Source organism: Hevea brasiliensis, chromosome 18, assembly GCF_030052815.1.
Source record: "Hevea brasiliensis isolate MT/VB/25A 57/8 chromosome 18, ASM3005281v1, whole genome shotgun sequence".
Classification (NCBI taxonomy): Eukaryota; Viridiplantae; Streptophyta; class Magnoliopsida; order Malpighiales; family Euphorbiaceae; genus Hevea; species Hevea brasiliensis.
The window spans coordinates 9545383-9559066 of NC_079510.1; positions in this window are offsets into that span (position 1 = coordinate 9545383).

Genomic DNA, 13684 nt, shown 5'->3' on the forward strand with positions numbered 1-13684 from the left:
TGTTTAATTCTTCCAGAGTTGCTTGAGTGATGAAAGGTTTAATGTCTTTTAGATTTGGGAATGAAAAGGGAGCCATAGCAATAATTACAAGCATGGGGAATCTCAAAGTGAAAAGAGAACCCTAAAGCCAACCTTAGATGACTGATTGGGAGCATTAATGGCAGACTAATACTTGCCATGGATAATTGTCTATAACGACTCTCTTCCAGAATATTTTATAACAAAACCTACAATTCAAAATTTAAAACCCCAATTAATTACACCTAATAAATGAAGCAGCAAATATTATATCACAATAAGTGTCTTATTACCCTAAGATAATGGTCTAAAAGAACCATCATTCGAGATAAAGGGCATCTGATATCAAATAAATAAATGAGCCCTTAAACGAACAATGTGTGTAAGCATATAAAGAGGATATATATATACTATTACAAGGAATGACAAGTCTTTGGTAAGAATGTGTGTGACCTGAAAAGGAGTTGGATATTCTTCATGGTATAATTATACAAGTCCTTGGGTAAAGGAAATGTGTGCTTAAAAGAAGTTGGATGTCTGATGGACTTGATAGCATGAAAACCCATCATAAAATACTACTGCCCTAATCCCTATCTCACTACCAGCCCTGAATTAAAGAAGTCTCCTAACCAACCTTGACATTGAGAGCAGTCATATGGTCCACATAATGGAAAATGAAGAGGACCATTAGTTTTATTCCTAGGGAGATCATATCAACAATATCTATTCACACTAAATAAACAAGATGTAATAAATACCCCTAAGATAAAACATTTGGTGCAATAGGTAAACACATAAATGTTGGTAGTAAAATTTGTCAAATAATTGCCACTTTATCGATTGTCCTATACACAGCTTGTGGAAATAGGTATTGGAGGCCAAGTGCTATACGGGCATAGTCAATGTTATTTTTTTACTCATTTGGGTTAAAATGTCCTTCATAAGTAGGTTAACATGCCCAGTTGTCTCAAACAAAGCATTTGGATGAGCCGCTTACGACATCAATCTGACTGGTTATCACATTTTATTGTTGGTCCCAGTTTGTCAAAGTTATTATTGCTATAATGATAATTTAATTACACCTTGAAATAGACTCCAGTGATTAAGACAGCCTAGTTATAGTATCTTTACACATGTCACATCAACATTGGCTCACATGTTCCATAAATAAGGACCCTCCCCTATTGGGGAAAATAGATTTTTTGAGCCTACACTATGACCCTCATTAGAATACAAATTCTCCCCAAGAAATGGTGATAGTATAATAAAAGGTAGTCATATCTTCCAATGAAGTAGTTGCATTTCCTTAAGAGACACTCTATCACTAGAGCTATCCCAAATCCTTTAACCACATGTCACCATATTAGATATCCACCAAATCCTTAACTATCAGTTTATATTATTTACCCTTGACACTAAAAACAACAAAAGTTTTCTCAAATTCTTAATCTCTCAAAACATGTTTCTTGAACATGATTTCATAAATATCCATAAGGAGTCCTACAACTATATGAATTTTGATTATCCATTCAAATGAGATATGTAAGCACAAGTCTCTCACCCTCATGGCAAATCCAACTCTTTAAAACATCCTTTTCCTCTTAGTTTTTTTTTTCTTCTTTTTAATTTTCTTATTTTATTTGATTAATTATAATGCTAACCCTTTGTTTTTGAGAAATTTTATCAACAAGTTCATATTAGCTCATTCTGAACAAATGAAAGCTTAATTTTTCCCCTAAACTTTTAACACATCTTCAAATAAGCCCATTTTTATGTTTTCACCAAAATTAACCTATGTCTTTGGATAAATTTAAATAACTATCACTGAACTTATGAGATTGTAACATTATAGTCCCTTAAATTTTTTTTTTTTGGTCAGTAGATAGACACACACACATGACTTAGTGATGGGAATGAACGCTTGTTAAAACCATGGCAATTTTAATAGGGTCCTTATTCCCATATAAGCCACACACACACACTATCCACAATCGATGTGGGATCCTGAAGGACCTGTAACACCCCCGTTTGCATAGCCTGGTATATTTCACTGTTCCGGTGACCGGTGTCAGTCCGAACAATTATTGGGATTAGAGCCACACCTAAGACAATTTGAGAAGCCATAAACACAAATAATTAGTAATGTTTAATTAGTTAACTATAAATAAGAAAAACAGAACATAAGAGGTTAAACGAGCCGAGAGTCACAGCGATGAGTGACCTCCTCGGGAACGACTGCGAAGTCGTTTTAAACTCAAATTTCGAACCGTAAAAAGTGACGCTGCGGTCCTTAGGACCCTTATGAACACAGTGGAAAAGAGAAAATCACGAAAAAGAACTGTTAAGTCAGTCAAATAATTAGGTCAGGGAGCCGGAAGAAATATTGGATTATTTACAAACCGGGATGAACCGGCGAGGGGCAATTTGGTCAATTGACCCCGAGAGCTGACTCCTGACCTAACTGTCGAATAAAATCGGAGAAAAGAAAATTTTGGAATCGAGAATTAAATTAAAGAACTAATAGAAAAAAAAAAGAAAGAAGATGGAAAAGTCAAAGTGATGACATCATGCATGATGTCATAAAGGCTTAATTGATTTATTTTATTAATTTGGGAATTTTGGTCTTCCTAAGACATAAAAGAAAAGAAAAGAAAAAAAAATATAATAAAGTCATCTTCTTCATAAAAAACGTGACTCTCTCTCCCTCACCCTCTCCCTCACCCAAAACCTCCATTAAAGCTCATTTTGAGCTTGATCAAATCCCTAATTCCACCATAGAAAAATTAGCCACCATAGTTAAAGCTTATCTAGGCAACTTGAGAAGAGGATTGAGCAAGAAAGAAAGAAGGAAAATTTGAAGGAAAGGAGGAAGAAAATTGCTACACAAAGGTTAGTATGCTAAACTCTTCATTTATCCATTCAAATGCACATATGATGGTTGAAAGTGAGCTTAGAACTTGATTAAATGAAACAAACATGGGAGAATGACCATTGCTGAAATTTGGCCTGGTTGGGAGGAGTATGGTTTGCATGAATATGATGCAATTGAATGAGTTTAGAAACTTTACATAGTTAAATGATTAACATTTAAACCATTAGAACTAGTTAAAGGCATGAAAATGATGAGTTAGGGTTTTCAATGCTAGGGTTTATGAACCAAAAATTGGAGAAATACATAAATGGAATGTTTAACCTATTGTCAAATGAAATAATGGTCAATTATGACCAAATAAGTTGTGTGGGAATGGTGGAAAATTTAGCTAAATTCGTAGGTCAATGGTCATGCTGCTGGCAGCATGACCAAACCCACTTTGAAGGACCAAAACTCAAATTTTACAACTCCAATTGATATGCCACCAATTGGAGATGAAAATAGACATAAAAGAGCACAATTTTCATTAAGGAACCATGACCAAAAACTGACCAAAACTTGGTGAAACAATTGACCAAAGTGAATTGATAGCAGGCTGCCCTGCACCAAACTGACCAAATGAATAGTAACTGTTCATTTGGTCATAACTCGAGCTAGGTAGGTCAAATTGACCTGAAATTTTACCAGCAATTAGATATAATATAGACCTAAAACTTTCATGAAGAACACCAACCCAAATTAGGCCATTAACCCTTTTAAAATCATTGAGCAAAATTAAATTACTGTACTGCAACTCTGCAGATTTTCAGTTGAGCAGCAATGTTTGGATAGCTATAACTTCCTCTAGAAAACTCAGATTTAGGTGATTCTTGAACCGATGGAAACGTAAGACATAGTACAACATTTCATATGAAGAAAGTGAGACCAAATTATGAACTTAACTTTATCAAATTATTAACCAAAGTTGGACCAAAAATCTGCCAGCACCAAAATCTCAGTATGAACAGTACACGTGAACAGTAAATTTATTTTGGCCATAACTTGAGCTACAAAACTCCGATTGAGGTGATCCAAAAATGAGAATATACTTAAGGCAATAAGGAACATTTTCTATGAAGGAAGTTTTGTCAAATTTCAACAGTAGACCGACCAATGAAACAGTGCAACTTCGGAGAACCAAAACCGAAAATTGGCAATTTTGCCAAAATGACCAAAGCTTTAAACAAATGACCAAAACCAACAAGTTTGGTGACCAAAATGTGGTATGTGGGTGAAGTTGGAGTTCCCATACCTATTAAGCCTTAGAAAGTCAATAATTTGACTTGAATAGTGCAGTGAATAGTAACCCGAAACACAAAATTTCGAGAACATCGAATTTAACACGTTAGAGCTAAGTTTATTTTGGATTTATTTTAAGTTCTAGTACTGAAACATTGTAAAATTGCGTGTTTCAGTGGAAAAGAATACCGGGACAGAACCCGAGGAGTAGAGTCAAGGCCAACAGGCGACTCGTTTGAGGTTTGTGCACAACATATACTTTTATAATCATCTTTTGCATATCGTTTTGAACAATATGAAATATTGGATTATGGCATTTTTATGATGTTTGATCTAAATTGTTGAAAGTTATTATGTATATTTGAAAAGACAATGTTTAGCAAATTGTTAAGATAAGTTTTGAAACCACAGTGTCATGACCACATATTTGAACACCTCACTAGCACGACTAGTGGGGGTAATTAGTTTCGAATTTTGATTCCTTCTCTGGAGAAGTGTTGAGGTGTGCCAGTAGAAGAGGATGTGAATGGATATCCATATATTTGAGCTAGCTAGCCTGTGATATGATTTCTCTTTAGCCTCTGGCTATTGAGATTCATGTGATTTCTCTTTAACCTCTGGCTATTGAGATTCTATTTGTTTCGAATGGCGTGATCTAACTGTGGGTTTTATGAAATGTGTTTTGATACTTTGAAATGAACTTGGTTTACATGTAAAATCTTACAATGCATGATGGTATTAAATTTTCATGTTTAGCCAAATTTTTGAATGAATGTGCTTTAAGTTTTGCATAAAGATTATTTTAGTATATTGTGCACCACTGAGTCCTAGTACTCAGCGATAGCTTTTATTCTTTGTGAGATCTGAAACTAGAGGAAGCAGATCGAGTCTTTGAGGTGTGAGAAGCTACCATACTAAAGTTTTCGGTTATAATTTATACCCTAATCAGAATACTTCTTTTGATGTATATATTGCACATAAATGTATGGACATGTAAAAATGGGTCTTGAGCAGCCTGTACACAAATTTGTATGAAGTTTGTAATAAAGTTTAGTTTGTGTTTCTTTTGATATAAATTTGTAAGGTTGTGTATAAATTATTTTGTTTTTAATGAAATATGTATGATATTGATTGACAGTATTTTGAGAACTATTGAACTTGTGAATTTTGAGAAATTGATTGAGTTTGATTGTGAAACCAAAGTAGTGGTTGAGAAAAACTTTTAGAAGTGCTTTTTACAGGTATTTGAAGAACGGTTTTCTCAAAATACAGATGAAACTTTGTCAAAATTTCTATAGAATTTGCGAAAAACTAAAATGGACCAAAAATATTAACTAGTTTTAATCTTAACTAAATGTTTTAAATACTTATTAGAAATGCTCACCACTTGTCAAAGATAAGAAAATTGTTTTAAAATCCCTTGTAGGGTACTTAATGAGTTATCGGTAGGTGAAGTTCGGTAGTTCATTAAGTATTCTACGGGATCATGTTATGCCTTACAGAGGGGTAAGGTGTGACAGGACCAACCTGAAGGCACGCCCAATATGGCAATTTTAACAAGGTCCCTCAATTTAAAAAGTAACGTAAAATTCCTTCAACTTTTAAATTTTGCACGTAAAAATCCCTCTGACTTTTAATCACCAATTCCTTATTAAACACTGACGTGGACAAATCTAACATGGCACTTAGTCAGCATTTATCTTTTCCCCCTTATCCCATATGTAACAAGACCATCTGTCAACTTTACTAGTTGTAACACTATTGTCTTTCAACTTTATCATTTATAATACTATTATCCTACAACTTTACATCAATGTAACACAATCAACAATTAATACCATTATGGTCTAAAACCACATTCTAATACCATCCAAAATATATATACCATAACTAGATTTTTTAATCTTAATTTGTCTATTGAGAAATATAATTTTTTTAAACTATTGTTAATAGATTTAACTTTTTTATATTTTTTTTATTATATATAGCATATTATTAAAAAAAATTAAAGAAACTATCGTTAATTAGTCTATATTTTTTTAACAATGTGCTATTTATAGTAAAAAAAATATAAAACTATTACATATACTAACAAAAGTTTAGAAAAATTATATTGCTCAATAGACAAATTAAGATTAAAAATTCTATGGTATATCTATATTAGATGGGATCATGGGAATATAGTTTTAAATAATAATGGTGTTACATTGATCGTTGTAGATCCCTATTTATGTGACTTTTGTGGACATATGCATTGAGGCTGTGAGGAGCCCGATGATGAAAAAATTGTATGACTACGATATTTAGAGGCATTATAAAATGATAATTATATATATGGCATGTTTCTCAGAGAAAATAATTTTTAAGAATAAAAAATGATTAAATAAATTTAAATAAAGTTTATTTTTATTTAAATTTAATTATGGGAATTTATTAAAAAATTTTAAAAAAATGATGAAGCCTAATTAGGCTCCGTGGGTTCAATGAGGCCTAGTGAGAAATTTTGATTAAATAAACAAAAGCTCATCATTCCTTTTATTTTATTTTCTGCAATTAAAGGAAAATAAAAATTATATAGAAGTTTTTCTCTCTCCTTAAAGAGCAAAAAAATATTTTTTTTTTCCTCTTGAAAGCTCTTTAAACCTTCTTGTTTTAGGATGACATAAACTTTCTATATAATTTTTTGAAAACTTTTTATATAATTTTTTGACCTAAACCCTATAAATACTGCATAGAAGGAGGAGAAAAAAGAGAATGAACTCACCTGGTCACAAAAAAGAAGAGACTCAATCCTCGCCCTCTCTTCCTTCATCTCTTTCCTTTTCTTTCTTTGTTTCTACTTACATCAAGAAAATATTTAAGATTTGATTAAAGGTTAATTGTACAAAGTCTCGCAAGTGCACAGATCATTAACAAGTAATAAAGTGATGAGAAAGTATTGTTTCCACGAGCATCGTGTTGAGTACAAAACTACACAGCAATTATAATTATCTAAACGATTGAATTTTTGAGAAATAGTAATTAAACCTAATTTAAATGAAATAAAATCTAAAGCAATTAACTAAACTTGAATATCAATTAACTACAAATTCTAGAGCTAGGGGTTCACACTTCAATCAATTATAAATCTAATCCAATTCATTCAATGAATGGGAATTTATTATTTTGAAGTAAATTAGTCCTAAGTTATCTTAAGTCCTCTTTCAAGGCACTCAAGTTATATTTAAATAAACTCAAACCCTAGTTTTGTGGTGATTAAATTAATTAAAACTCATTATATTCTTATGAATAATTATTAAATCCTCATAGAATTCCAGCTTATCTTTAGATTAAGAATCCTAAGTTCAAAATCATGATATTTCAATATTAATATTCACCTTTCAATCCTTCAATTAATATCTTAAATCAATACTAAGCGGAGCTCAACACAAAGCATGCATTAAAAACACAAAAGATTGAATCAATGAACAAAATGCTCAAACTAAATTCATAACTAAATTGAAAGTGTTACATCCCTAACCCTAGAATAAGGAAACTATCGACACTTGGTGAGTTTTATAATCAAGTTTATAAAATAATTAAAAAAAAAGACATGTGAGGAAATAGAATGAAAGAACCCATATGGAGAATTATAGCATTGGACTTTTGAAACTTCAGTTGAAAACCCATAGGAAAACCTTGCTAATCCATTTCTCCTCTCGCCTCTCTCAAAGGTTATGTGCTCTCTTGAATGTAAAATGGTTCCCCTTCAATCCTCACTTATTATATTTATATCTAGTGTAAAACTCCTTGCTTCAGTGTGTTAGTAGTATGCCCTAGAGCATATCATTTAGTATGTATCTTGTATATATTTTATTAATAAAAGGCATTTCCACTTTTCTGTTTACATAAGATATTTATGTGTAATAGAAAAGGTCCATTGATATTTTGTTAGAAATATTATTCTTAAGTTGTTAAGAATATGAGTGACAATATTTCTAGTACAAAATATCATAAATAGGTTCACAATCGAGGATACTTCATAATAAGGACATGACTTATCCAGAAAGATTGTATTCATGTTTGTTCCCAAGTTATTTATATGAGATATAAATAAGATGGAATGGTGAGTCTCATGCCATATAACAAACATGATAGGCACTTATAAATGATAAGTAGGCCGAACCAGTGACACTTATGACGAGCACATGGAGTTTACTCTTGTCAATGCTTTGTCATAAATCATATCAGTGCATATAATCTTTAGACCTGAGATAGCACAGTTATCTTGTATATAGGTAGTTCGAGTTTGATACTGCTTTCATACTTGTACTGTGTATGGGTATATGGGCATGTGTTGGCTCCTACTAGTTATATATGGAGTTAGGTGTTGATCAAGATGGAATCTGTTCCTCTAAGTAAATAGAGATAAAATCCTATGTTCATTTAATTGTTCTTGATGTTTCAAGTTCCTGGCCAGGATAGATAGATTTATTCAGAAAAGAGTTTCTGATGAGAAAATCTTTTTAATCAAGAACTGGAATTAAAAGAGAACATAATATTCATAGCAAATGAAGTTTGACATAAACCATGACTCCAGCTTGAGTTGGGATTTTGTAACAGAGAGATTCTAGTGCATGGTAACATATGATTATAGGTTCATTTAAGGTAAACCTTATTACTAATTGGGTGGCCATGGCATGCTATGCTAGGTGTTAACTATGGTCTATGAGGTTCATAAAATGATTTAGAGAAATCATTTATGGTAAGAAAGAGTTCTGATGATATTAAGAGTTGATATCATGTCTCATTGCCAATTAGTGATGAGCCTAGTAAGTCACACACATACACAAGTTATCACCTAATTAAATATGACTTAATTAATTAATTAAAGAGTTTAATTGATTAATTAAATAGGTTTGGTTTGCAATCAGTTTGCAAAGTCCCTAGCATGACTTGAAACCAAATCTAGATTATTGGATGTATAATATAAGTTAAATTTATATTTAAAGTGTTTAAATATGAATTTAATTAATGAGAAATTAATTAATAGAGATTAATTAATTAATTTATATTTGATATAAATTAATTAGAAGAAGAAAAATAATTATTTTGGGTTGAGAACTCAAAATTAAGACACAGGGGCTTTTTGGTCATTTTGCAGTGTGACACGTGGCACCATGAGATGGTGACACATGGCATAACACATAAGCTTGTCAAATGTTTTTTAATCATGTAAGATGATTAAAATAAAGATTACATGTAGGTTTGACACTTGGCACAATGTGATTGGGTCACTTAAACCTAGAGCTAATCAAAGGGTGACATGTGGCAAGGGTTTAATGTGTTAACCTAACTATTTAAGTGTTGTTATGAGAAAATAAAATACAACCAGCAGCCACACTCCTTGGTCACGCCATTTTGCAGCCCTCCCTCTATTCTTCTTCATCTCTCATCAATTCCAAGAGATTAGCCATCAATCTCTTGAGTTAAGAACACTAGAAATTGTTTCTAGTGTCCTGTTTACATCTCTAATCTCTTAAAAGGCAGAACTTGAATTTCTAATTAATAGAAAAGGCTTTAGAAACTGTTCAAGGGCTGCCATAGGTGTTCTTGGTGTGGACAAGCTAGAGGGACAACATCTGGTGTCCTGAAGACGAATCTCAAAGGTGCAGACACACTGCAGTGCATCAAGAGGTTAGTGTAATCGTTCTTGATTTAATCTAGGGTTCTAAAATTAATCTGATTAATTTTAAAATCTTAAATGGCAAATACATATCCAAAAAACATATTAAAAGAGTTTTAATATGTTGTTTATCATTGAAATCAAATAGATAAAAATAAATCTTGCATGATGCATGTGACCCTAGGTGAAAATTTTTGAATTCAATGGTATAAACTTGTGTTTTTCTTGATGAACTCCAACATGGTGCGCATGGCTTTGGAAGATCATGGTGCGCATGGTTGTTATTAAATTATGCAATTGTTGCATGATGAAAGGTTCATCATATGACTAATTAAAATGTTTAATTAGGATTTTTAATCACACAATTAAATTATGATTCAAATCAGAATTTTAAAAATTGTTTGAATGTGATTCAAATCTGAATTTTAAAAGTTGTTTGAATGTGATTCAAATCTGAATTTTTAAAGTTGTTTGAATCATATTTAAATCTGAGTTTTTAAAATTGATTGAATAAAATTCAGATCTGATTTTTTAAAAAATGTTTGAATGTGATTCAAATCTGATTTTTTAAAAAATGTTTGAATGTGATTCAAATATGAATTTTTGAAGTTGTTTGAATGTGATTCAAATATGAATTTTTAAATTTATTTGAATGAGATTCAAATCTGAATTTTTAAATTTATTTGAATCATATTCAAATCTAGATTTTTAAGTTGAATATGAGATATTCAATTTAATTTAAGTATGTATGTTTTATTTAATTGTTAAATAGTGATATGCATGATGGATGATCATGGACTATAAAAGACCAATGTGATTGGATTTATTTCTTTTATGTTTCTTTGGGATTGTAAATTAATTAATTTATTTTAATTTATTTTGGGCATGTATTATTAAGTTTGTAATAATTTTTGGGTTGTAATTTCATTTATTTAAGTTCTTGTAAATTTGCCTTGGTATGCCAAGGATTACTATGTAATATTGGATTGCAAGAAGTTCAAGGAGGTCAAGAGCATTGGTGGGACCAGTGGGAGGAATTCAAGATCAAGTGTTGATTATGTACTCTTTCAGCAGCTCTTGTAAAATGAATGAATGAAATGCACCTAGGAATGCCCTGATTCAATTCTTGGTGGCTCAGAATTGAATCCCTTAGAAAGTCCATGATCATACCATATTTACTGCTTATCCATGAATGCATGAGATGTATGGGAATGTATGCAATTATATGATATATGCATGCTAAATGGATAATGTGCAAAGTGAGACCATAATAGTAATTAGAATGACCAAAAAATCTTCCAAACAAATGATTAAGTTGGAAATGCTATAATTAAAGTAATTATAACATAGGCCTTCCATTGGGGCAATTATTTTAAGAAATTTTAAATAGTTGCATGAGATGCAATTAATTTAAGAGATTTTCTTAAGAATAATTGTTAAGCATGAGATGTTGTAAATATGTAAATGGTTTAGTGGCCAATATTGGATGTACCTGAGGACATTAAAATTATTTGCATAATTACTGGCCCAATGGGATCAACTTAACTAATGCAAGATAAGTCAATAATGGATGTACCTGAGATTTTGAGCATTAGGGGCTAGGTAAACATGAGATGTGATGGGCAAGGAGTTGCTCACTTATAGTTTATTGTAATTCCAATAATGGATGTACCTGAGGATGATCAATAGAATTATAAGAATTCAATCACCCACTAGAAATCCATCCAACTAGGATTTCCGTTTCCTACTTTGGAAGTGTAGGATTCGCTAAATTAGTGGGAGGACCAATTTGATTAAAAGACCATAATCATTTTGGTTAATTACATGATACATTTACTAATTAATCTGGTTATTTTCTGCAGTTAATTTTCTGATAAAAATGAGCACAAAACAACCACCACCATCCAATATCCTTGCAAGCATACTTGATCACAATAGGTTGACAGGACCAAATCATGCGATTGGCTAAGAAATTTGAAGCTTGTCCTGAACCTTGAACATATATGATATGTTCTAGATTCAAATGTTCCTGGTCCCTTACCTCCAGAGGCCACACAAGAGGAACATGATACTTTGGACAAGTGGAAGGAGCATGATATGAGAGCTAAGTGTTACATGCTTGCTTCCATGAGTAATGAGTTACAGAAGCAACATGAGAACATGCAGAGTGTGAGTGAGATCCTCCTTCACCTACAAGAGTTGTATGGTGAGCACAGCAGGAATGCTAGGTATGAGATATCTAGACAGCTATTCCGTATGAGGATGTCTGAGGGACAGAATGTTGGGGATCATGTCCACAAGATGATTCGGCTGATTGAGCAGTTGGAACATCTTGACTTCAACATGGATTTCCAACTACAGATGGATTTGATCCTTCAGTCCCTTCCTGAGTCTTTTGGGGAATTTGTGACAAATTTCCATTTGACTAAATAGGAATGCACCTTAGCTGGTTTTACTCAACATGCTGGTTATTGCTCAAAAGAATATGCCTGGCAATAAAGGAAAAGAGGTAGCTTTGATTGCATCTTCTTCTACTGGAAAGTCCAACAAGAAGAAGGTCAATAAGAAAAAGAAATCTCAGATTCCTGGTCCTTCTAAGAAAATAGCTAAACAGAAAACAAAGACCAAAGCTGACAAAGGCAAAGGAAAGTGTTTCCATTACCAGTAAGAAAGTGTTTCCATTGCCAACAGGAAATTGTTTCCATTGCCAGTAAGAAAGTGTTTCCACTGCCTAGAGTATAGCAATCTAAATTAATGCAATCCCATGGTGAAAACCAACTCAAGTTCAAAATATATTTGGCACTTAAGGTTATTTCATGTTGCAGAAGATAGGATTGCAAAACTGGAGAAAATGGAGATTCTATCCTCATTGGGCGCTGAGCCTACCCCAACTTGTGAATCTTGCCTTCAAGGCAAAATGACTAGATCACCCTTTGTTGGACAAGGGCTAAGAGCTAAAAATATTTTGGAGCTAATACATAGTGATGTATGTGGTCCATTTAAGGAAATGGCTAGAGGGGGTTTTCATTATTTTATTACCTTTACTGATGATAAATCAAGGTTTGGGTATTTGTATTTGATGAGATACAAACATGAATCTTTTGAAAAGTTCAAAGAATTTAAATCTGAAGTAGAAAATCAAACAGGAAAGAATATTAAAGCTCTTCGATCAGATCATGGAGGTGAATATTTGAGCACTGAATTTGATGAATACTTGACAGAGCATGGCATTGTTTCTCAGCTGACTCCTCCAAGAACACCACAGCTGAATGGTGTATCTGAAAGGAGAAATCATACCCTATTGGATATGGTACGTAGTATGATGAGCTATACTGATATGCCAATCTTCTTTTGGGGATTTGCATTAGAATCAGCTTTGTATATTCTGAATAGGATTCCATCAAAATCAGTTTCTTCCACACCTTATGAGATATGGCATGGAAGAAAACCAAGTCTTAAGCATGTTAAGATTTGGGGTTGTCCAGCTTATATCAAAAAGCTGAACACTGATAAATTGGAGACCAGATCAGAAAAAGGTCGATTTGTTGGATATCCAAAAGATAGTTTTGGATATTATTTTTATTTGCCTACTTCACAAAAGGTTGTGATAAGTAGAGATGCCACATTTCTTGAACAACAGTTTGTTCAAGAAGGAGGCAAAGGAAGACAAATAGAGTTAGAATTGGAGAATTCTGACCAACCAACAGATCAGATGGATATAGATCCATCTAGTCAACCAATACCCGTTGATGAAACATCTACAGCTGTTCCTCGTAGAACAACCAAGGTATCTCACCCACCAGTGAAATATGGTTTTCTTCATGAAAAAGAACAATAGTTATCTACTCATG